Below are 24,245 nucleotides of genomic sequence, written 5' to 3' on the forward strand. Positions count from 1 at the left end.
TCCGTTATGTCTATTTCATTTATTACATACTTAGAAACATAGAAAATAGGTGCAGGAGTAGGCCATTCGGCCCTTCGAGCCTGCACCACCATTCAATATGATCACGGCTGATCATCCAACTCGGTATCCTGTACCTGCCTTCTCTCTGGCGGCATTTTTGCTGAATTAGCGTAAGGGAAATGTTGTCATTGTCTAGGGCGGCATGGTTGCGCAGCGGTAGAGTTTCTGCCTTGCGTCACTAGTCCCGGGTTACATCCTGACTACGGGTGCTGTCTGTACGGAGTTTGCACGTTCTCCCCGTGACCACGTGAGTTTTCGCCTGGTGCTCCGGTTTCCTCTCACATTGCAAAGACACTGGTCCCACCTGCCTGCGTTTGGCCCATATCCCTCTAAACCTGTCCTATCCATGTACCTGTCCAAATGTGTGTTAAACATTGCGATAATCCCTGCAAACTATCACTATAACGTCACTTTAAAAGATTCAATTTACAAAAGGTCTGTGCATGCAAATAAACTTTATTTAAGTTTTCATTTTATATAAATACATATGCTTTGATACTTTATTAAATGTGCAAAATTAACAAATGAGTTAAATGAGATACACGTCAATGTTTAGAACTCAACACTTCTTGGAGTTTGTCAAATATGAATCAACAAGTATCAGGTAGAGGAGAGGACTGGGGTGAATGCATCCTCAGAGTTCCCATAATTATTCAGAGTAAGCCCACAGTTGTGTGACTGTCACATTGCAGGTTCTGGTCAGTGGCCAGAAATGACCAGAGTAAATGACCACTGCATCTCAATATTCACGCCTCAAAGTCACCTCACCTTTGACAGTGATTATTCAAAATGACTGTGTCAGAGGTTATGGGAAGAAGGCATAAGCATGGGGTTAGGAAGGAGAGATACCTCAGCCATGATTTAATGGTGGAGTAAACTTGATGGGCTGAATGGGACTGAGATAGACATGATGTCAGTGATCTTGCTCTGTCGGGGGGGTGGCATTGATTGGGGAATGTTCACCATTTAATGGTTTGCGATTCACACTCAATTCACACAACTGAGTAAATCTGGAATATGACTTATATCTGTTTATAACAGCAGACCTGGAACCATCCACAAGTTCTCCTTCACGTGAAGAGAAGTAGGGTTACACTTTGATATAGTTGGGAGCTACATAGAAAATAGGTGCAGGAGTTGGCCATTCGGCCCTTCTAGCCAGCACCGCCATTCAAGATGATCATGGCTGATCATCCACAATAATTCCCCCATTCCGCCATTTTTCCCCACAGATTCACAACTCTCTGGGTGAAAACGTTTCTCCTCATCTCCGTCCTAAATGGCCGACCCCTTATTCTTACCGACCCTCTTGACCTGTTTCCCTCACAGTTACAGCCTGCGGTGAAATTATCCACCAACAAACTCTGAAGAAGGGTCTCGGCCCAAAACGCCACCTATTCCTTTTCTCTAGAGATGCTGCCTGCCCCCCCTGAGTTACTCCAGCATTTTGTGTCTTATCTTCGGTGGAAACCAGCATCTGCAGTTCCTTCCGACACAAGCTCCCAACTTTGGACTGACAGCGAAAGAGAATCATTCGGAAAGAAATCTAACTGTCCATTGGATTATCAAAAGCCTGACCTCAGGAATGTCACCAGAAGGGAACGTGGTCTCAGCTTCTCTCCCCACAGATGCTGCCCGGCCGCTGAGCATTGCAGCATTTACATATCCCTACAGTGAATCTGGTGGCCTCAGCACTGGGCCATCTCACTTATCCCTACAACCATCTCCCTCCTCCACGATGAAGGAAACGATGTACTGGTCTGGCCACACCTGGATAGTTTAACAATCGGTATGAGTTCACAACTCTAATCACATTTCTTGCCAGAAGACCAAGTTAAATAACAATAATGTTTTCAACTTTATTCAAAAATAATAGTTTCCTCAGATGGAAACGTGTTCCTTATCCGTCCTCCTCCTCCCTTGACCGGTGTGTGGGTAAGGCCCATGGTCAGTGACGACCTTTGGCCCAGTGACCCTGTGGGACAGTGCTGACCTTCATGGAGGTATATCGTGGACATTAGACGGACACTGGAGCGCTGGGCACCGCTGGCTTCTCGTCCACCTCCACTGCCGCCGGCGTTGCTGAGTTTGTTGCCGGTGGTTTTCTCCTCATCAGGTGCTGCACCTGCTCCCAGGCCTCCTCCTGGTGCTCTGCTGATTGTTTCCACCTGAGGAACACACCTGGAAACACAAGCGCAGCGGTGACTGCCAGACACAGGTGTGGGCCGCAGCAGTCCATCAACCTTCTGGAAGACAATCCCACCCGTCTCCTCCATCCCCTCATCCCAACTTGTGGAGGAAGGAACTGCAGATGCCGGTTTAAACCAAACATAAACGCAAAATGCTGGAGTAACTTAGCGGGACAGGCAGCATCTCTGGAGAGAAGGAATAGGTGACGTTTCGGGTCGAGACTTCTTCAGACTTCAGTCTTTGACCCAAAATGTCACCCATTCCCTCTCTCCAGAGATGCTAGCTGTCCTGCTGAGTTACTCCAGCATTTTGTGTCTCCCATCCATCCAGCTCCCGACCCAGAAACGTCACCTATTGAGGTTTTGGTCGTGACCCTTCCTCAAACAACTGGAAAAGCAGCAGCTCAGACTAGTTTGAATATTGAATTCTCCAGCACAGTAAGGCCCTTCCTGCTCACTCTCTCTTTGCCTGGACTCACCCCCACCCTGGAGTCTCGGGCCAATGGTCAGTTTATACAGACCAGCACCAAAGAGTAACACCAGAGATTGCAGATGTTGGTATCTGGAGCTCAGAGTGCTGGAGGAACTCAGCGGGTCAAACAACATCTGTGGGGGGAATGGACAGTGAAGGCTTTGTGTTGAGACCCTCCTTCAGTCTCCACAGATACTCCACAGATCTAGCATAATGTTCGGTGATATTAACTGGGGAATAAGTGTTTGAAGTAGCCCCGTAGGATCCTTCACTGTATCTGAGAGGGCGAGGTGTAACATCTGGTCCCTGCTCTCTAGCTGTACACATCTGGCAACCTCTGCTGGCTCCAGTACCTACCGTGCCAAAGCTGTAGACTCTGTGGAGCCACCGATGGCCAGATGGCCAAGCTGTTCGGTTCGTAGAGTGGGTTGAGATATTGTTCACGCTCTGACGGGCTGTTCAGCTTTGCCCATAAGGATATCGTTCGCTCCTTCACTTTCAGCATCAACCTGCCAACAACAAGGGAACAGTTAGTACTGGAGTGAGCAAGAGACTCCACTCATCAACCCGACCAACGCTGGAGCTCAGGAATTCCCGCCATGTCCCCACGTCCCACTTAAACTGCTCCTTTAAATCAACCCCAACAAGTGATTTTATGTTGAATTGGAATATTTTCTTCCTAGTTTCTGCATCATGCTACAGGAAAGATGTTAAGTTGGAAAGGTTGCAGAGAAGATTTACAAGGATGAGGATTTGCGAGAAGATTTACGGGGACTTGAGGTTCCGAGTTATCGGCAGAGGTTGAGTAGGCTGGGTCTCTATTCCTTGGAGCGCAGGAGGATGAGGGGTGATCTTATTGAGGTGTATAAAATCATGAGAGGAATAGACCGGGTAGATGCACAAAGTCTCTTGCCCAGAGTAGGGGAATCGAAGACCAGAGGACACAGGTTTAAGGTGAAGGGGAAAAGATTTAATAGGAATCTGAGGGGAAACTTCTTCACACAAAGGGTGGTGGGTGTATGGAACAAGCTGCCAGAGGAGGTAGTTGAGGCTGGGAATATCCCGACGTTTGAGAAATAATTAGACGGGTACATGGATAGGACAGGTTTAGAGGGATATGGGCCAAACGCAGGCAGGTGGGACTGGTGTAGATGGGACAGCCACAGAAGGTAGTTGAGGCCAGTTCATTGGCTATATTTAAGAGGGAGTTAGATGTTGCCCTTGTGGCTAAAGGGATCAGGGGGTATGGAGAGAAGGCAGGTACAGGATATTGAGTTGGATGATCAGCCATGATCATATTGAATGGCGGTGTAGGCTCGAAGGGCCGAACGGCCTCTACTCCTGCACCTATTGTCTATGTTTCTATGTTTACACAGTACACGGTCCCCACCTTTGTGCAGGGTCGTTGCCCAGGAAGGTGCCACAACACGAGGCGTACGCGTGCTGGAATAGGGTGACCAGGAAGTGCGGCTGGAACTGGAAACATCGCGGGAACTGGCGGCAAATCTGCCAACATCCGTCCAGGAAGAGCAGGAAGACGGGCGACTCGGCGCCGGGCCGCGCGTGGGAGTAGGCGGACGCAGCACAGCGGGCAGAGAACGGGTGGCCAGCCTTGGGGTGGGGGGGGAGAGACAGGTACACCACGTGCACTACACCCTCACACCGCCCCACACCCCCACCCCCAACCCCACCCCCAACCCCCATCCCCCAACCCCACCCCACCCCCCATCCCCAACCTCACCCCCACCCCCCCCCCCCCCCATCCCCACCTCACCCCCACCCCCATCCCCACCCCCACCCCCCACCCCCATCCCCCCCCATCCCCACCCCCACCCCACCCCCACCCCACCCCCATCCCCACCCCCATCCCCACCCCCATCCCCCACCCCCCCCCCCCACCCCCACCCCCATCCCCCCCCCCCCACCCAACCCCCCCCCCCACCCCCCACCCCCATCCCCACCCCCATCCACCACCCCCCCTCCCCACCCCCAACCCCACCCCCCATCCCCACCCCACCCCACCCCCACCCCCCACCCCCACCCCCATCCCCACCCCCCCCCCCCCACCCCACCCCCTCCCCCACCCCCACCCCCACCCCCACCCCCCCCGCCTGCCCCAAACCCTATCCCCAACCCTCACCCCCACCCCCACCCCAGCCCCCCCCCACCCCCAACCCCACCCCCACCCCCCATCCCCAACCCCATCCCCACCCCCCCCCATCCCCACCCCCACCCCCAAAACCCCACCCCCACCCCCATCACCCACCCCATCCCCACCCCCATCCCCACCCCCACCCCACCCCCCCCCCCATCCCCACCCCATCCCCACCCCCATCACCCACCCCCACCCCCAACCCCCCCCCACCCCAATCCCACCCCCATCCCTACACCCCACCCCCACACCCCCCCCCCCCACACCCCCCCCCCATCCCCCCGTGGTCCCCGCGGTCGGTCCGGTCACTACAGCACCCACTCAAGTACCTGCAGCCACTCCCGCTCCCGCACGACTGGAAGCCCAGCACCGTCCGTCAGTCCCTGGGTCCAGGATGACCTGGGCCAATGAGGTGACCTGTAGAGTGGCGTCCCTGCCCTCTGACCCCTGGACCAGCACCGACCCCTCCTCCCTGCACACACAGCACCCATCAGCACCCATCAGCACCCACCACTACAGCACCCATCTCCCCCCAGCACCCATCACTACAGCACCCATCACCCACCCATCACCCCAGCACCCAGCACTACAGCACCCATCACTACAGCACCCCAGCACTACACCACCCATCACTACAGCACCCATCACTACAGCACCCATCAGCACCCATCACTACAGCACCCACACTACAGCACCCATCACACCCATCACTACAGCACCCATCACTACAGCACCCACACACTACAGCACCCATCAGCACCCATCACTACAGCACCCATCAGCACCCAGCACCTCCCGTGCCCGCAGCGTACCCCACCTATCCACACACTGCATGGAGGGAAGGGGACGGTGCTGAGTCCCCTGCACCCCCTCTCTCCCCTGCACCCCCCCCCTCTCCCCCCTGCACCCCCTCTCTCCCCTGCACCCCCTCTCCCCTGCACCCCCTCTCCCCTGAACCCCTCTCTCCCCTGAACCCCCTCTCCCCTGCACCCCCCTCTCTCCCCTGCACCCCCCATCTCCCCCCTGCACCCCCTCTATTCCCCCCCAGCGTACACACAGTGTACCCCACCTGTCCACACACTGTGCCACCAGGCAGGCGGTGGTGAGCAGGGTCTTCACATGCTCCAGCCAGCGACACGCCTCCAGTTTGCTGAGCCAGCGGTCGACACTGGTGGACGGGTCATTACAGGCATCGAGCAGCTTCACCAGGCTCTCCTGCAGCCCCCGCCCCCTGTACAACATTACAGTGAGATACAGCACGGAAACAGGCCCTTGTACACGCAACCACCCCACCCCCCCCCCACCCCACACCCACCCCACCCCCACCCCCACCCCACCCCCACCCCCAATCCCAATCCCCACCCCCACCCCCACCCCCCACCGGCAATCCCCACCCCCACCCCCACCCCCACCGGCAATCCCCACCCCCACCCCCACCCCCACCCCCACCCCCACCGCAATCCCCCACCCCACCCCCCCCCCACCCCCACCCCCACCCCCACCCGGCAACCCCCACACCCCCACCCCCACCCCCACCCCCACCCGCCCCCCCCACCCTGTATAACAACATTACAGTGAGATACCCACACGGAACAGGCCCCTTCTACACGCGACCACCCCCCCCCCCACCCCCACCGGCCAATCCCCACCCCCACCCCACCCCCCCCCCACCCCCCCCCCCCCCCCCCCCCACACCCCACCCCAACCCCCCCCCACCCCCCCCCCCACCGGCAATCCCCACCCACACCCAACCCCCACCCACCCCACACCCACCCCCCACCCCCACCCCACCCCCACCCCCACCGGCAATCCCCACCCACCCCCCCCCCACACCCCACCCCCCCCCCCCCACCCCACCCCCACCCCCCACCGGCAATCCCCCACCCACACCCACCCCCCACCCCCCACCCCACCCCCACCCCTCACCCCCACCCACCCCAACCCCACCCCCCACCCCCACCCCCACCCCCACCCCCACCCCACCCACCCCCACCGGCAATCCCCACCCACACCCAACCCCACCCCCACCCCCACCCCCACCCCCCCCCCCACCCCCACCCCCCACCGGCAATCCTCACACACACTGGGGGACCATGTACAATTTCCCCCCCGATCCCCCTCACCTCTCCCTGGGTCTGTGCAGCTTTTCTCCAGTTGAGGTCGTGTGCTTTGTTCTCCAGGCCCCCGCCCCTGACCCTGGCCGGTAGAGAGCGGGTGTCGATGATGAACCCCACTTCCCCGGGCCGGAGGGCAGCCGCAAGAACCCCCCTCATCTTCCACGCACCTCCTCCCATTCACACCCGTCAGTGGCTGGCTGCTCCTGACAATCACCTGCAGGACAGAGGCGGGGGTCAGATGCACACGCCACCGCACACACCCCCCCACCCCCAACCCACCCCCCCCACACTCACCACATCCCCCCCACACACCACCCCACACCCCCCCCCCAACCCCACCCCCAACCCCACCCCCCCCAACCCCCCACCCCCACACCCCACCCCCAACCCCATCCCCCCCACACACCCACCCCCCACACAGCCCCACACACACCCACAACCCCCAACCCCATCCCCCCAACCCCACCACACACCCCAACCCCCCACACAGCCCCAAACACCCCACAACCCCCCCAACCCCACCCCCACACAGCCCCACCCACCCCACAACCCCACCCCAACCCCCACCCCCACACACACCCCACACAGCCCCCCACACCCCATAGCCCCCACAACCCCACCCCCTCCACACCCCCACACAGCCCCACACCCCCCATAGCCCCCACAACCCCACCCTCCACACCCCCACACAGCCCCACCCACCCCACAACCCCCACATACCCCACCCCCAACATGGTCACCGGGGAACGTGCAAACTCCACACAGACAGCATCCGAGGTGAGGATTGAGCCTGGGCCTGTGGAGCTGTGTGGCGGTGGTTGCACAGGCTGCCCCACACCACACTTGCCTGGCGCTGCTGGGTTGGGCATGATGTGGGTGGGTGTGGGGGGGGTGGGGTCTCACCATGCGGGTCCTCTGGTGCCAGTAACACAGCACCGGGAAACGGCCACCGTGCCTAAAGGTGGCGGCAATCCTCAACACGGCATCGTTGCTGGTCCTGGGGACTATCGAGGCAGCGGGGTAACTCGTGCAGACACTGAAGTCCTTGTTCACGTAACTGAGCCTCCATCTGTCCGTCTACACGAGGAAAGAAATGACAGCTAATTAAATACCAAACAGCAAATTAGTTTGCATTCTGGGCAAGCCCCACCTCCCTGCATCATGCCCCTATCCCTACAAACCCTTCCTGTCCATATATCTGTCCAAACGCCTTGTAATTGTACCCACTTCTATAGCTACCTCTAACAGCTCGTTCCACATATGGACCACCCTCTGAGTGAAAAAGTTACCCCTGTAGTCCCTCTCCAATCTCTCCCCTCTCACCTTAATCCCGTGCCCTCTAGTTTTAGAATCCTCTACCCTAGTCCCATTTGCCTGCGTTGCCCAACAGACATCTAAACCCTTCCAGTCCGTATATCTGCTCAAATATCTTGCAAATTCTTATTTCGTTCAAGTCTACTCCACCATTCAATCATGGCTGATCTATCTCTCCCTCTCAACCCCATTCTCCTGCCTTCTCCCCATAACCTCTGACACACGCACTAATCAAGAATCTATCTATCTCTGCCATAATAAATACCCATTGACTTGGCCTCCACAGCCGTCTGTGACAATGAATTCCACTGATTCACCACCCTCTGACTAAAGAAATTCCTCCTCATCTCCTTTCTAAAGGAAGGGCCTTTAATTCTGAGGCTGTGGCCTCTGGTCCTAGACTCTCCCACTAGTGGAAACATCCTCTCCACATCCACTCTATCCAAGGCCAGTTTCACATTTCTCCCCTGTCTTGCAGAGGTGTGGGTATAAGTGGAGGCGTGGGTATGAGTGGAGGCGTGGGTATGTGGAGGTGTGGGTATGTGGAGGGTGGGTATGTGGAGGTGTGGGTATGTGGAGGCGTGGGTATGTGGAGGGTGGGTATGTGGAGGCGTGGGTATGTGGAGGTGTGGATATGTGGAGGTGTGGATATGAGTGGAGGTGTGGGTATGTGGAGGCGTGGGTAGGTGGAGGTGTGGATATGAGTGGAGGTGTGGGTAGGTGGAGGTGTGGGTATGTGGAGGTGTGGGTATGAGTGGAGGTGTGGGTATGTGGAGGTGTGGGTATGTGGAGGTGTGGATATGTGGAGGTGTGGGTATGTGGAGGTGTGGATATGTGGAGGTGTGGGTATGTGGAGGTGTGGGGGTGTGGAGGTGTGGGTATGAGTGGAGGTGTGGGTATGTGGAGGTGTGGGTATGTGGAGGTGTGGATATGTGGAGGTGTGGGGGTGGGATGTGGAGGTGTGGGTATGTGGAGGTGTGGATATGTGGAGGTGTGGGTATGTGGAGGGTGGGTATGTGGAGGCGTGGGTATGTGGAGGTGTGGGTATGTGGAGGGTGTGGGTATGTGGAGGTGTGGGTATGTGGAGGTGTGGATATGTGGAGGGTGGATATGAGTGGAGGTGTGGGTATGTGGAGGCGTGGGTATGTGGAGGGTGTGGATATGAGTGGAGGTGTGGGTATGTGGAGGCGTGGGTAGGTGGAGGTGTGGGTAGGTGGAGGTGTGGGTATGTGTATGTGGAGGTGTGGGTATGTGGAGTGTGTGGGTATGTGGAGGTGTGGGTATGTGGATATGTGGAGGTGTGGGTATATGTGGAGGTGTGGGTATGTGGAGGCGTGGGTAGGTGGAGGTGTGGATATGAGTGGAGGTGTGGGTAGGTGGAGGGGTGGGTATGTGGAGGGGCGGCGTGGTATGAGTGGAGGCGTGGGTATGTGGAGGTGTGGGTATGTGGAGGGTGGGTATGAGTGGAGGTGTGGGTATGAGTGGAGGTGTGGGTGTGTGGAGGCGTGGGTATGTGGAGGTGTGGGTATGTGGAGGTGTGGGTATGAGTGGAGGTGTGGGTGTGTGGAGGTGTGGGTATGTGGAGGGTGTGGGTATGAGTGGAGGTGTGGGTATGTGGAGGTTGGGGTATGTGGAGGTGTGGGTATGTGGAGGTGTGGGTATGAGTGGAGGTGTGGGTATGTGGAGGTGTGGGTATGTGGAGGTGTGGGTATGAGTGGAGGGGGGGTATGCGGAGGGTGGGTATGTGGAGGCGTGGGTATGTGGAGGTGTGGGTATGTGGAGGTGTGGGTAGGTGGGTTTATTTGGAGGTTGAGTGATACACTAACGTGGGCGGAGAGTTGGGCGTAGTGGTCCTCAGGGCTGCACAGGTCCCAGCCTTCCTGCAGCCGCAGCAGCTTTGGGCGATAGAAGAAGGGGTAGGTGTGGGCGATGGACTCCAGTGACAGCAGAGCCTGCAACACAAACCACAACACAGGGCACTTTAGTTTAGTTTAGAGCTACAGCATGGAAACAGGCCCTTCGGCCCAGCGAGTCCGTACTGACCAGCTCTATCCAGCACACTTTGGCCAATCTACAATTACACCAAACCTGTATGTCTATGGGATACAGTTGTGGCAAAGATGTCCCCCCAAACCTGCACCAGGGACACACCTGCAGCAGGGACACACCTGCACCAGGGACACACCTGCACCAGGGACACAAGCGGTTACACATTGATGGACAGGGCGAGCGGTGAGATGAGTTGCAGTTGACGATGTATCTTGCATTGTGTTAGACGTCTGTCTCCACATCCTTCCTGTAATGGGCCAATGTGCACAATCTTTCCTCACAGCTGCCCCACCCCAACCCTGCCATCTCCTGTGAAGCGGAACTCAGAGAAAGTCTTCAGCAACTTATTTCCCAACTTCCTCTGCACATAGAACATGCACGTTGGCTGCCCATCCACCCATCCACCAAACCCACCCACCCACCTACCTCCTTCACCATTGCCTCTCTGCCTTGGAACAATGATTCCTAAATCATCTTTGGAAAATCATCTCATTTATTCTACTTACTTTTCAGAAGTGCCTTCCCTTCCCTGTGTCTGGCAGCCCCTGGGATCTGCTCTGTGTGTTCTTTTTAGTTTAGAGATACAGCACGGAAACAGGCCCTTTGGCCAACCAGCGATCCCCGCACACTGACACTATCCTACACACCCTACAAACCTGGCGTGTGGGAGGAAGCCCATGTGATCATGGGGTGAACGTACAAACTCTGTACAGACAGCGCCCATAGTCGAGTCTCCGGTGCTGCAAGCGCTGTCAGGCAGCAACTCTACCCCTGCGGCACTGTGACTGGCCTCCAATTATGGGGCCCAGTTGTGACAATGAATAACAGGAAGGATGGGTGTTACAAGCAGCACGTTAATAATGCTTGACCCTTGGAACCAGGAACTAGCGACAGATACACAGTTCCCTGTAGCAGCTTTGTCAGCCCAGAGTATGAGGGAACTATGGGTCAGCACATGGAAAATAGGTGCAGGAGGAGGCCATTCGGCCCTTCGAGCCAGCACCGCACATCTCCGCCTGGCTCCCTCCACTACTGTGAGAAATGCAGTGACCAGATCCCGAGTCTCCCCACCCCAACCTCTCCCATCCCCCCCTTCCCCCCGTGTGTGGGGTGGGGGTTGGGTTTGCGATGAGTGTAGGACCTGAGCATCCATTCAACATTGAATACCTCAATGGAACTAGCAATGTTCAGGCACTCGTCCATACCAGGTATCTCCAGGTGCCAGATACAGAAGTCTTTACATTTGATAGTGATCGTCCCTGTAGACCCTGTAAATCTGGAGAAGAGAAGAGAAGACATTGAGAAGATGGGGAACAATGGCCACAAATCCTTGACATTGTCACATATAAGCTCTGTCATAAGATGTCAGCTCTGAACTACAATAGACTATAAATATTATTATTTTGCACTATTATTATTTGTTTTTTGAGTGTGTGTGTATATATATAAATGTATATATAAATCTATGTGACTACATATATATACAAACATTTATTTTTCTCTCACGTTGGTCAAATCGTGTTATGTTTACATATTCTGTAATGCTGCTACAAGTAAGAATGTCATTGTTCAATCTGGGACACTTGACAATCAAACACTCTTGACTCTTGACATGGAAACAGAAACAATTCTAAGTTTGAATTCTGTGACGCACAAAGTTCAGCTTTTTCGAGACATTTAATGCTTAGAAGGAAATACAGTTTATTGCTTGTAACATTAAAAGCTCCGAGACGATGAACAGATTATAAAATTGGTTCCAGCTCATCCCTCTCCTCACCCTCCTGCATTAAACACAACAGTCACAGGAACACGCAGACATCAGGCAGACGAGGGCTGAAGCAGTTTCACGAAGCGTGACGCTCGACATTATCTACAGTGCAGTGAAGACAGACACAGAGTGCTGGAGTAACTCAGTGGGTCAGGAAGCATCTGTGGAGAACATGGATAGGTGACGTTTCACAGAGTGCTGGAGTAACTCAGCGGGTCAGGCAGCATCTGTGGAGAACATGGATACGTGACGTTTCACGGAGTGCTGGAGTAACTCAGCGGGTCAGGCAGCATCTATGGAGCTAAGGAAATAGGCAACGTTTCGGGCCGAAACCCATTAGGGTTTCGGCCCGAAACGTTGCCCATTTCCAGAAGGATTTCGGCCCGAAAAGTTGCCTATTTCCTTAGCTCCATAGATGCTGCTGCACCATAACTCAGCGGGTCAGGCAACATCTGTGGAGAACATGGATAGGTGACGTTTCACAGAGTGCTGGAGTAACTCAGCGGGGTCAGGCAGCATCTGTGGAGAACATGGATAGGTGACGTTTCAGGTCGAGACTGTTCTTCAGGAGTCTGGTGTTGAAGATGGAGAATCCACAACATGAGACTTGATGTAATGAAGATTAAATGATTGGATGGTATGAGCTTCCACAGAGGGGGTTCATCTTGCAGGCTTGGTGTTTACAAATTCATTACATGGGGGATTTTGAGTGATGTACGTAATGGCAACATTGAGATTGCAAGGTGACATTGACGCCAAGTTTCAGGCACCGTGCAGGAACCAAGGCCATGAGCCCGTGGATGAGGAGGGAGATGGAGGATGTGCTGGGTCCCCGTCACCTGTATGTTCCCTTCCTCAACACCAGCCCCACAAACCCAAATTCACAGTGCCAATTCACTGCCACAGATGGCGTGAAGGCCAAGTCAATGGGTAGTTTTTAAGGCGAGATTGACAGATTCTTGATTAGAACGTGTGTCAGGGGTTATGGGGAGAAGGCAGGAGAATGGGGTCAAGAGGGAGAGATAGATCAGCCATGATTGAATGGCGGAGTTGACTTGATGGGCCGAATGGCCTAATTCTGTTGCTCGAACCTATGGCCTAATGGGAGCGATGGACGATGGAAGGATAACAGCAGGGGCTAGAGGGCCGAATGGTCCCTGTTACAGTGGTCTACACAGTCCAGTCACAGCTGACCACAGATAGGAAGAAGCACAGGCAATGCTTGGCAACGTCACTCCAGTAGAGGCTGGGACAATTCTTCAACCAAGCTGTGCAGAGTGGGGGGGGAGTTGGACAACTGGGGAACAGTCAGGGCCAGAGCATCGAGAGTGGACGCAACGGACAGACTCGTCCCTGCCCTCCACAGACGCTGCCTGACCCGTCTAATTCCTCCAGCACTTTGTGACGGAAGGAACTGCAGGTGCTGGTTTACACCAAAGACACACAGAGTGCTGGAGTAACTCAGCGGGTCAGGCAGCATCTGTGGAGAAAAGGAATAGGTGACGTTTCAGGTCGAGACCCTTCTTCAGTCTGGCTGATGAACCAGTCTGACCAGTCTGATGAAGGGTCTGGACCAGAAACGCCACCCATTCCTTTTCTCCACAGATACTGCCTGACCCGCTGAGTTACTCCAGCACTTGGTATCTTATCTTCCTCCAGCACTTTGTGTTTTGTTCCAGATTCCAGCATCTGCAGTTCCTCGTGTGTCCAAAGCTTTGGTAGTGTCCAGTTGTCCAAGGGGAGGGAGTGCAGGCTTGCAGCAAAGCTTGAGACCAGGCAGTGATGCAATAGCAGACCTGTCCTCGACGGCTCAGTTACTCACTCGGTGTTTGGATATCGGCACAGGTTCTCAACGCTGGTTAAAAACAAATGGAGACAGAGAGGCGGCTCTGGGTTAGTGTGGGGGTCACAGAGCGACGTTCAACACACGCCGCGCCTCCCGCACGGGTATGTCACAACGTCAACGTGATTACTGGAGGTTAGACACAAATCATCATCCACAGTTAGTGTCAGGTGTTTAGGAAACCCTGGGGTGTTACAGCGGGGACATGTGTTGGGGCAGGCAGGAGGGCAACGGTGACATCCTGGGCAGGGGGGGCGTGGGGGGTGTAAGGAAGGGTGGGGGGGGGGGGAGTGGAGTGGGTGGGGGAGCAGAGGGGAGGGGCAGCATTGAAGACAAATCCTCGGGGGATGTCAATCCGGGCCTCTGGGGTGGGGTGGTGAGAGTGTGGTCATTTGGTGTTGGGAGGGGCAGGGGTGGGGAGGGGGGGGGGAGGGTGCCTGGAGGAGTGGGGGTGGGGGTGGAGGGGGGGGGGGGGGGCGGTGGGGAGGGGAGGGGGGGGGTCAGTGTGAGGGTCCCGGGCGGAAGTAACTGTCACTGACACACGGGACCTGTCAAAGAATAACAAATATTGTCAACACTGCTTCACAACTTTAAACGTAATCACTAAAATCATTTGAAAGCAACAAAACGCATGGAAATAACCCCCTCCATCTACCCCCCCCCCCCCCCCCCCCCACCATCTACCACCCCCCATCTCCCCCCCCCCCTCCCATCATCTCCCAATGACCTAATTCTGCTCCTGTCATCTGACCTTTGAATAGCATCTTCCACACTGTATCACAGTAACGAACAGCCCTCCCATAAGTTCAAGACTAGTCCCCACCTCCACTGGGCAAATATCTCTCACCCCTTCCTATCCATATATCTGTCCTAATGTCAAAGCTTCCTTTGGCAGCTGGTTACAGATAAAGACCAGCCTCTGGGTGACGAGGAATCTGTAACTAACACTATAACGCTGTAACACCATATCCCACCCTATGGTGTTTTTCTCGTTGCCCCTCCCTTGTGTACTTGTGTGTACATGGTTTCACTAGAGAGCAGCAAACACTGTATATGGGTACAAGCGGCGATAATAATCCAACACACACGTATCTCAGGAGATGGTGCATTGGCAAATATTGTTCACAAGTTCACGTTATAAGAGCAGATTTAGGCCATTCGGCCCATCCAGCACTCCACCATTCAATCGTGGCTGATCCCTGCCTCCTAATCCAATTTTCCTGCCTTCTCCCCATAACCATTGACACCCGTTCTAATCAAGAATCTATCTATCTCTGCCCTAAAAATATCCACTGACTTGGCCTCCACGGCCCCTGTGGCAATGAGTTCCACAGATTCACCACCCTCTGACTAAAGAAGTTCCTCCTTTCTAAAAGAGCGCCCTTTTAATCTGAGGCTGTGACCTCTGGTCCTAGACTCTCCAACCAGTGGAAACATCCTCTCCACATCCACTCTACCCAGGCCTTTCACTCTTCTGTAAGTTTCATTGTACATGAATATTTTGCACGAAATGCGGATAGTGGTGAGGACTTGCGTCACTTTAACTGAGTGACCGGGGAAATGTGAAAGTGTTTCAGTTCCCCCACAGCCACTTGGTGATCTGCTGAAACAGGAAGTGCCAGTCACAGGGCCTGTCAACAAATGGTCGCTACACTGACAAGGGCAGCCACTCTGCCACATCCTGTACCGGGTCTCCAGAGTGAAAGAAGAAATATCATGGGAGGAATAGATCCAGTAGCCCAGAGTTGGGGAATCGAGGACCAGAGGATATAGGTTCAAGGTGAAGGGGAAAAGAATGTATAGGATTCCAAGGGGTATGGAACAAGCTGCCAGAGGAGGTAGTTGAGGCTGGGACTATCCCAACGTTTAAGAAACAGTTGTACAGGTACATGGATAGGACAGGTTTGGAGGGATATGGACCAAGCGCAGGCAGGTGGGACTTGTGCAGCTGGGACATGTTGGCCGGTGTGGGCGAGCTGGCCGAGGGCCTGTTTCTGTGCTGAATGACTCTGACCCTAACTGGGAGAGTCCAGGACCAGAGGCCTCAGAATAAAAGGATGTGCTTTCAGAAAGGAGGTGAGGAGGAATTTCTTTAGTCAGAGGGTGGTGAATTTGTGGAATTTATCGCCACGGACGGCTGTGGAGGCCAAGTCATTTGGAACATTTTAAGAGGAGATTGACAGATTAATACGCGTGTCAGGGGTTCTGGGGAGAAGGCAGGAGATGGGGTTAGGAGGGAGAGATAGATCAGCCATGATTGAATGGTGGAGTAGACTTGATGGGCTGAATGGCCTAATTCTGTTCCCATGACCTATGAACTCCTCATCGCCTTGTGGACAATCTCACCTTTCACCTTTAACACATTCAGTGTTTCTGCTTCTAACGACTTGCGAGAGACAGAGAGGGGAAGTTTCAAATCCTTCTGACCCTGAGAGTAAACACGTTGCCTGCCTCTGTCTAACACGGGATTAACCAGCGCTCTCTCCACCCCCTCTCCCCGACAGCCAGGGCCCCTGCTCTTACACGCTCCAAGCTGCACAGATGAGGAATGTGGAAGGGGGGGTAGGTGAAATCAGAGCGTTTCCTGAAGCTACTACAGCGAGGCCGCTCCTCGCCAGCTCGGCCTGAGCTCCCGGGGAGAGGGCACTGAGCGTGAAGCCCGAAGATGCACACAGAGTGCGGGTCAGGCATCTGTATGGATAGGTGACGTTTCACAGAGTGCTGGTGTAATTCGGGTCAGGCAGCATCTGTGTGGAGAACATGGATAGGTGACGTTTCGGGTTGAGGCCCATCATCTGTCCATGGCCTGATAGTGCAGCGGTAGAGTTGCTGCCTCACAGCGCCAGAGACCCGGGTTCAATCCTGACCGCGCGGGTGATGTCTATACGGACTTTGTACGTTCTCCCCGCGACCGGCGTGGGTTTTCTCCCACATCACATAGAAACATAGAAATTAGGTGCAGGAGTAGGCCATTCGGCCCTTCGAGCCTGCACCGCCACTCAATATGATCATGGCTGATCATCCAACTCAGTATCCTGTACCTGCCTTCTCTCCATACCCTCTGATCCCCTTAGCCACAAGGGCCACATCTAACTCCCTCTTAAATATAGCCAATGAACTGGCCTCAACTACCCTCTGTGGCAGAGAGTTCCAGAGATTCACCACTCTCTGTGTGAAAAAAGTTCTTCTCATCTCGGTTTAAGGATTTCCCCCTTATCCTTAAGCTGTGACCACTTGTCCTGGCCTTCCCTAACATCGGGAACAATCTTCCTGCATCTAGCCTGTCCAACCCCTTAAGAATTTTGTAAGTTTCTATAAGATCACCTCTCAATCTCCTAAACTCTAGAGAGTATAAACCAAGGCTATCCAGTCTTTCTTCATAAGACAGTCCTGACATCCCAGGAATCAGTCTGGTGAACCTTCTCTGCACTCCCTCTATGGCAATAATGTCCTTCCTCAGATTTGGAGACCAAAACTGCACGCAATACTCCAGGTGTGGTCTCACCAAGACCCTATACAACTGCAGTAGAACCTCCCTGCTCCTATACTCAAATCCTCTTGCTATGAAAGCCAACATGCCATTCGCTTTCTTTACTGCCTGCTGCACCTGCATGCCTACCTTCAATGACTGGTGTACCATGACACCCAGGTCTTGCTGCATCTCCCCCTTTCCCAATCGGCCACCGTTTAGATAATAATCTGCTTTCCCGTTTTTGCCACCAAAATGGATAACCTCACATTTATCCACATTAAACTGCATCTGCCAAACATTTGCCCACTCACCCAGCCTATCCAAGTCACCTTGCAGTCTCCTAGCATCCTCCTCACACCTAACACTGCCCCCCAGCTTAGTGTCATCCGCAAACTTGGAGATATTGCCTTCAATTCCCTCATCCAGATCATTAATATATATTGTAAATAGCTGGGGTCCCAGTACTGAGCCTTGCGGTACCCCACTAGTCACTGCCTGCCATTGTGAAAAGGACCCGTTTACTCCTACTCTTTGCTTCCTGTTTGCCAGCCAGTTCTCTATCCACATCAATACTGAACCCCCAATGCCATGTGCTTTAAGTTTGTATACTAATCTCTTATGTGGGACCTTGTCGAAAGCCTTCTGGAAGTCCAGATACACCACATCCACTGGTTCTCCCCTGTCCACGCTACTAGTTACATCCTCGAAAAATTCTATAAGATTCGTCAGACATGATTTACCTTTCGTAAATCCATGCTGACTTTGTCCAATGATTTCACCACTTTCTAAATGTGCTGCTATCCCATCTTTAATAACTGACTCTAGCAGTTTCCCCACTACCGATGTTAGGCTAACTGGTCTGTAATTCCCTGTTTTCTCTCTCCCTCCCTTCTTAAAAAGTGGGGTTATGTTTGCTACCCGCCAATCCTCTGGAACTATTCCAGAATCTAAGGAGTTTTGAAAGATTATTACTAATGCATCCACTATTTCTGGAGCTACTTCCTTAAGTACTCTGGGATGCAGCCTATCTGGCCCTGGGGATTTATCGGCCTTTAATCCATTCAATTTACCCAACACCACTTCCCGACTAACCTGGATTTCACTCAATTCCTCCACCTCCTTTGACCCGCGGTCCCCTGCTATTTCCGGCAGATCATTTATGTCTTCCTTAGTGAAGACGGAACCAAAGTAGTTATTCAATTGGTCCGCCATATCCTGGTTCCCCATGATCACAAAGACGTACCGGTTTTTTTGTAGGCCTTCGCCCCACCTGGTTCGCCTCGACCAGCGATCCCCGTACACACTAACACTCTCCTACACGCACTAGGGGCAATTTTACATTTTATACCAAGCCAATTAACCTACAAACCTGTTCGCCTTTGCTGGAAACCGGAGCACCCGGAGAAAACCCACGCAGGCCATGGGAGAACGTACAAACTCCGTGCAGACAGGATTGAACCCGGGTCTCTGGCGCTGTGAGGCAGCAACTTTATCGCTGCGCCACCGTGCCGCCTACACCGGCAGTAATGCGGTAAATCACTGAGCGCTCACCTGTTCAGGTAAGGACAAGAGATTATACGTTGGAACCATGGTGACAGGGAGATGTGTTTGTCAGTAGAGTGGGCTCACATTTCACAGGTAAACTGCCCCAGAGATTCAGCTCGACATCTGGATGCCTGGCAGCTGTTCCCGGCTCGGGCTAGCATCCAGCTGTGCAGAATGCCACAGCAACATTCCCGCTACGGTCACCCCCCCCCCCCCCCCGGGCGTTTACAAGTCCGGTGCATAAACGGTTAAACAACTGTGATGTTTGCACAGCCAGTCTGGGCTGTTTAGGAAGCGAGAGATGATGTATTTCCTCTCCACTGACAATGTCAGATAACTGTGGCCATGCTGCCTGCCCCATCTTTATCTCAACTTTAGTTCTGAAAGGAGGCTCACGTGTTCACAAGTTATAGGAGTAGAATTAGGCCATTTGGCCCATCGAGTCTACTAGCCATGGCTGAAGGTAGACACAAAATGCTGCAGTAACTCAGCGGGACAGGCAACGCCTCTGGGGAGAAGGAATGGGTTAGATGCTGCCTGTCCAGCTGAGTTACTCCAGCATTTTGCGTCTGCAATCATGGCTGATCTCTGCCTCCTAACCCCATTCTCCTGCCTTCTCCCCATAACCCCTGACACCCGCTACAATCATGAATGTGTCTATCTCTGCCTTAAAAATATCCACTGACGTGGCCTCCACAGCCCTCTGTGGCGATGAGTTCCACAGATTAACTACCCTCTGACTAAAGAAGTTCCTCCTCACCTCCTTTCTAAAAGAGCATCCTTTAACTGAGGCGGTGGGCCCGCTGTAACTTGTGTTGTCGGTCATGCTGGCCGCGATGGGTTGCAGCTAGTGAGGGTTTTACTTTGGGAGAAGTTTGTAACGAACTCACTAACCTCTTGTCGATGGCATCGATGTTTCTGATCAGAAGCCAAAGCTCCTCGGTGTGTCCGGCGCGGGAGGACAGCAGTAGATGGTGGCTACTGACACACAGAGTTCCCTTCACCGGTCCCGCCAGCGGCCGCCGTAATATCACCCCGTCAACTCTCCACGTCTTGATCAGCTCCGCGAACTCCATGTGCGCGCTAATCGGGCGTTGTCCGGGCGCTAATCGGGCGTTGTCCGGGCACTGACCGGGCACTGACCGGGCACTGACCGGGCGTAAAGCGGGCGCTAACCGGGTACACCCCAGTCCGGGCTCCGAGCTCCGACGCGGCGACGTAACACTGCTGCCCGTGACATCAATTAGCGTCAGAGAGCCGGCACAGAGAGACAACGCTGCCCCGCTCCTCCCCGCCCACGCCCGGACACAACAGCGCCTGCTGCACGGCAGAGGCAAGCAAGGCTTGCAGAGAACATTTGGCTGGGCAGATACACAACGTGCTGGAGGAACACAGCGGCTCAGGCAGCGTCTGTGGGGAACGGACAGACTCATGGGGGCAGAACGATGGAAAAGAGAAGTGTTGGCGGGATAAAGCCGGGCCGGTGATCATGGATACTGGCGAGAGAAGGCGAGGGTGAAGAGAGAGTTTCTGTCCACCCCCTCACAGATGCTGCCCGACCCGATGTATCCCTCCAGCACTATGACCAGCTTCTAAAGTTCCATGTGTCTATCTTTCACCCCACAGATGCTGCCCGACCTGCTGAGTGTTTCCAGTATGTTTTTATTATTTTACAGTTCCAGCATCTACAGGCTGATACATTTACATTTCAATGTATTTTATTGACCATACGGTCTGTGGCGATGTGCTGGCCAGGATGGGAAAGGCGCTATGGGAATGAAAACCATTCTTTATGTTCACTATCTACAACAATCCAGTGAAATAAACCTCGCCCTCTGTCGTGGGCCTTTGTTGTTGATTCACATACACTCATATTGGACAGCACGGGATATGGGCCAAATGCAGGCAAATGGGACTAACCCAGTGTGCATGAAGAGGTTGGGCCGAACGGCCTGTTTCCGTGCTCCACAGCTCCATATGAGCCTGAGAACCGTGAGCTCCGGGTTCAGGAACAGCTTCTTCCCAACAACAATCAGGCTCTTGAACACTGCACAACACTGACCTCAGCAACTGTGATCTAACACGGGCTGTGTCTGTCGTTGATCTACAGACCTCAATGTTACACTATTATGGGTATCTAGTTATTTTAGTTATTAATTTATTGCTTCGTTGATTAATATATATATTTATTTCAGAGTTCTGGCATTTCCAGGCCTGTAAAGTTGCCGGTACTTGCGGCACGTGGCTAGTTCTCAACAAAAGCTTTTTACTGTACCTCGATATACGAGACAATAAACTAAACTGTAAACTGGCACACTTGACTACGGGTGCTGTCTGTACGGAGTTTGCACGTTCTCCCCGTGACCGCGTGGGTTTTCTCCGAGATCTTCGGTTTCCTCCCACACTCCAATGACGTGCAGGTTTGTTGATCAATTGTTTTTTGGTATAAATGTACAAAATGTCCCTAGTGTGTGTAGGGTCGTGTTAGCGTGCGGGGGTCGCTGGACTCGGTGGGCCGAAGGGCCTGTTTCCGCGATGTATCTCTAAACTAAACTAGACTAAACTAAAACGGAACTCTCTTGTCACTTTGCCAGTGATGTTGCTGTGGCCCAGGGCCCTACAGAGGGAGATGGATTACAATTGTCATGTATTCCGTGGGCGACACTGAAACCTTTGGACCAGAGTTTTCCGTTCAGCAAACATGCCCTTGAGACCAACACAATCAGAAGCAGAGTGGGTTGCAAACGTTAACTTATTTCTGAGCCCCACCCATATTTTCAAAAATATTCCTCACTGTGGAATCTTTAACAACTGTTTCAATTTCATAAACTATGTTTCATAACCTCAAACACATTTACTGACTGTAGTAGAGTGGGGAGTAGAGGAGAGGCGGCAGAGAGAGAGAGAGATTCAAAGACAAAACACAAAGTGCTGGAGGAACTCGGCGGGTCGGGCAGCATCTGTGGAGGGAATGGTCAGACAGCGTTAGGGGTCGGGACCCTTCTTCAGACTGATGGAGTGGGGGGGGGGGGGGGAGAGAAAGTGGGGTGAGGGGTGGGGGGGGGGGGGGGTACGTGAAATTAGATAATTCAATGTTCATGTCATTGTATTGTAAGCCACCCACTGGCTGACTATAAGGTGCTGTTCCTCCAGTTTGCGTGTGGCCTCACTCTGGCAATGGGGGAGGCCCAGGACAGAAAGGCCAGTGTCAATGTACACTGGTTAGTTCTGACACTTAACCCTGTGGAAATCACCCTGCCTCGTCAATACCTACCCTGTCTGTGTAGAACATGGAACAGTACAGCACAGGAACAGGCCATTCGGCCCACAATGTCCGTGCTGAAGATGCCAAGATCTCCTCTGCCAGCATGAGATCCACAACCCCCCCATTCGCTGCATGTCAAAGGTTGCAAACGTCTTTTCTTGCCACGTTTACAATATATATTAATCATCTGGATGAGGGAATTGAATGCAACATCTCCAAGTTTGCGGATAACATTAAGCTGGGGGGCAGTGTTAGCTGTGAGGATGATGCTAGGAGACTGCAAGGTGACTTGGATAGGCTGGGTGAGTGGGCAAATGTTTGGCAGATGCAGTATAATGTGGATAAATGTGAGGTTATCCATTTTGGTGGCAAAAACAGGAAAGCAGACTATTATCTAAATGGTGGCCGACTAGGAAAAGGGGAGATACAGCGAGACCTGGGTGTCATGGTACACCAGTCATTGAAAGTAGGCATGCAGGTGCAGCAGGCAGTGAAGAAAGCGAATGTTAGCTTTCATAGCAAAAGGATTTGAGTATAGGAGCAGGGAGGTTCTACTGCAGTTGTACAGGGTCTTGGTGAGACCACACCTGGAGTATTGCGTACAGTTTTGGTCTCCTAATCTGAGAAAATACATTCTTGCCATAGAGGGAGTACAGAGAAGGTTCACCAGACTGATTCCTGGGATGTCAGGACTTTCATATGAAGAAAGAATGGATAGACTCGGCTTGTACTCGCTAGAATTTAGAAGACTGAGGGGGGATCTTATAGAAACTTACTAAATTCTTAAGGGGTTGGACAGGCTAGATGCAGGAAGATTGTTCCCGATGTTGGGGAAGTCCAGAACAAGGGGTCACAGTTTAAGGATAAGGGGGAAATCTTTTAGGACTGAGATGAGAAAAACATTTTTCACACAGAGAGTGGTGAATCTCTGGAATTCTCTGCCACAGAATGTAGTTGAGGCCAGTTCATTGGCTATATTTAAGAGGGAGTTAGATGTGGCCCTTGTGGCTAAAGGGATCAGGGGGTATGGAGAGAAGGCATGTACAGGATACTGAGTTGGATGATCAGACATGATCATATTAAATGGCGGTGCAGGCTCGAAGGGCCGAATGGCCTACTCCTGCACCTAATTTCTATGTTTCTATGTTTCTATGCTGCCTGACCCGCTGAGTTACTCCAGCACTCTGTGCCTGGAGCTGCTGCCTCACAACTCCAGAGACCTGGGTTCCATCCGGACTTTGTAGTTTGTACATTCTCCCCGTGACCGCGTGGGTTTTCTCCGGGTGCTCCGGTTTCCTTCCACCCTCCAAAGACCTGCTGGTTTGTAGGTTAATTGGCTTCAATAAAATTGTAAATTGTCCCTAGTGTGTGTAGGATAGTGTTGATGTGCGGGGTGATCGCTGGTCGGCACGGACTCGATGGGCCGAATGGTCTGTATCTATGTTTCTAATCTAAATAATATCTTGATCTACCTCCTCTGTGCATTCCCCCCCCCATCTATTCCCCTCATACCGGATCGGACAGGCTAGATACAGGAAACATGTTCCCCATGTTGGGGGAGTCCTGGACCTGGGGTCACAGTTTAAGAATAAGGGGTTGGCCATTTAGGACAGAAATGAGGAAAAACTTTTTCACCCAGAGAGTTGTGAATCTGTGGAATTCTCTGCCATGGAAGGCAGTGGAGGCCAATTCATTGGATGTTTTCAAGAGAGAGTTAGATTTAGCTCTTGGGGCTAACGGAATCAAGGGGGTATGGGGAGAAAGCAGGAACGGGGTACTGATTGTGGATGATCAGCCATGATCACAGTGAGTGGCGGTGCTAGCTCGAAGGGCCGAATGGGCTCCTCCTGCACCTGTTGTCTATGTCCACACGTCCACACGCTCAGCCCTGGTCACCTTGTGCTGTGGGAGTCTGCCTGTGCCTGTCCCGGGCACACGTTCGGATGTTTGGAGGAATATGGGCCAAAGGTGGGCAGGTGGGACCAGTGTAGCTGGGACA

At 53.4% G+C, this 24,245-nt stretch overlaps 1 pseudogene; it reads right to left on the reverse strand.

The window, feature by feature from the left end:
• Positions 1–141: 141 nt before the first annotated feature.
• On the reverse strand, positions 142–20,481 carry LOC129709958 (myotubularin-related protein 9-like; annotated as a pseudogene).
• Positions 20,482–24,245: the final 3,764 nt, after the last annotated feature.

This window comes from Leucoraja erinacea, chromosome 26 (assembly GCF_028641065.1).
Source record: "Leucoraja erinacea ecotype New England chromosome 26, Leri_hhj_1, whole genome shotgun sequence".
Classification (NCBI taxonomy): domain Eukaryota; kingdom Metazoa; phylum Chordata; class Chondrichthyes; order Rajiformes; family Rajidae; genus Leucoraja; species Leucoraja erinaceus.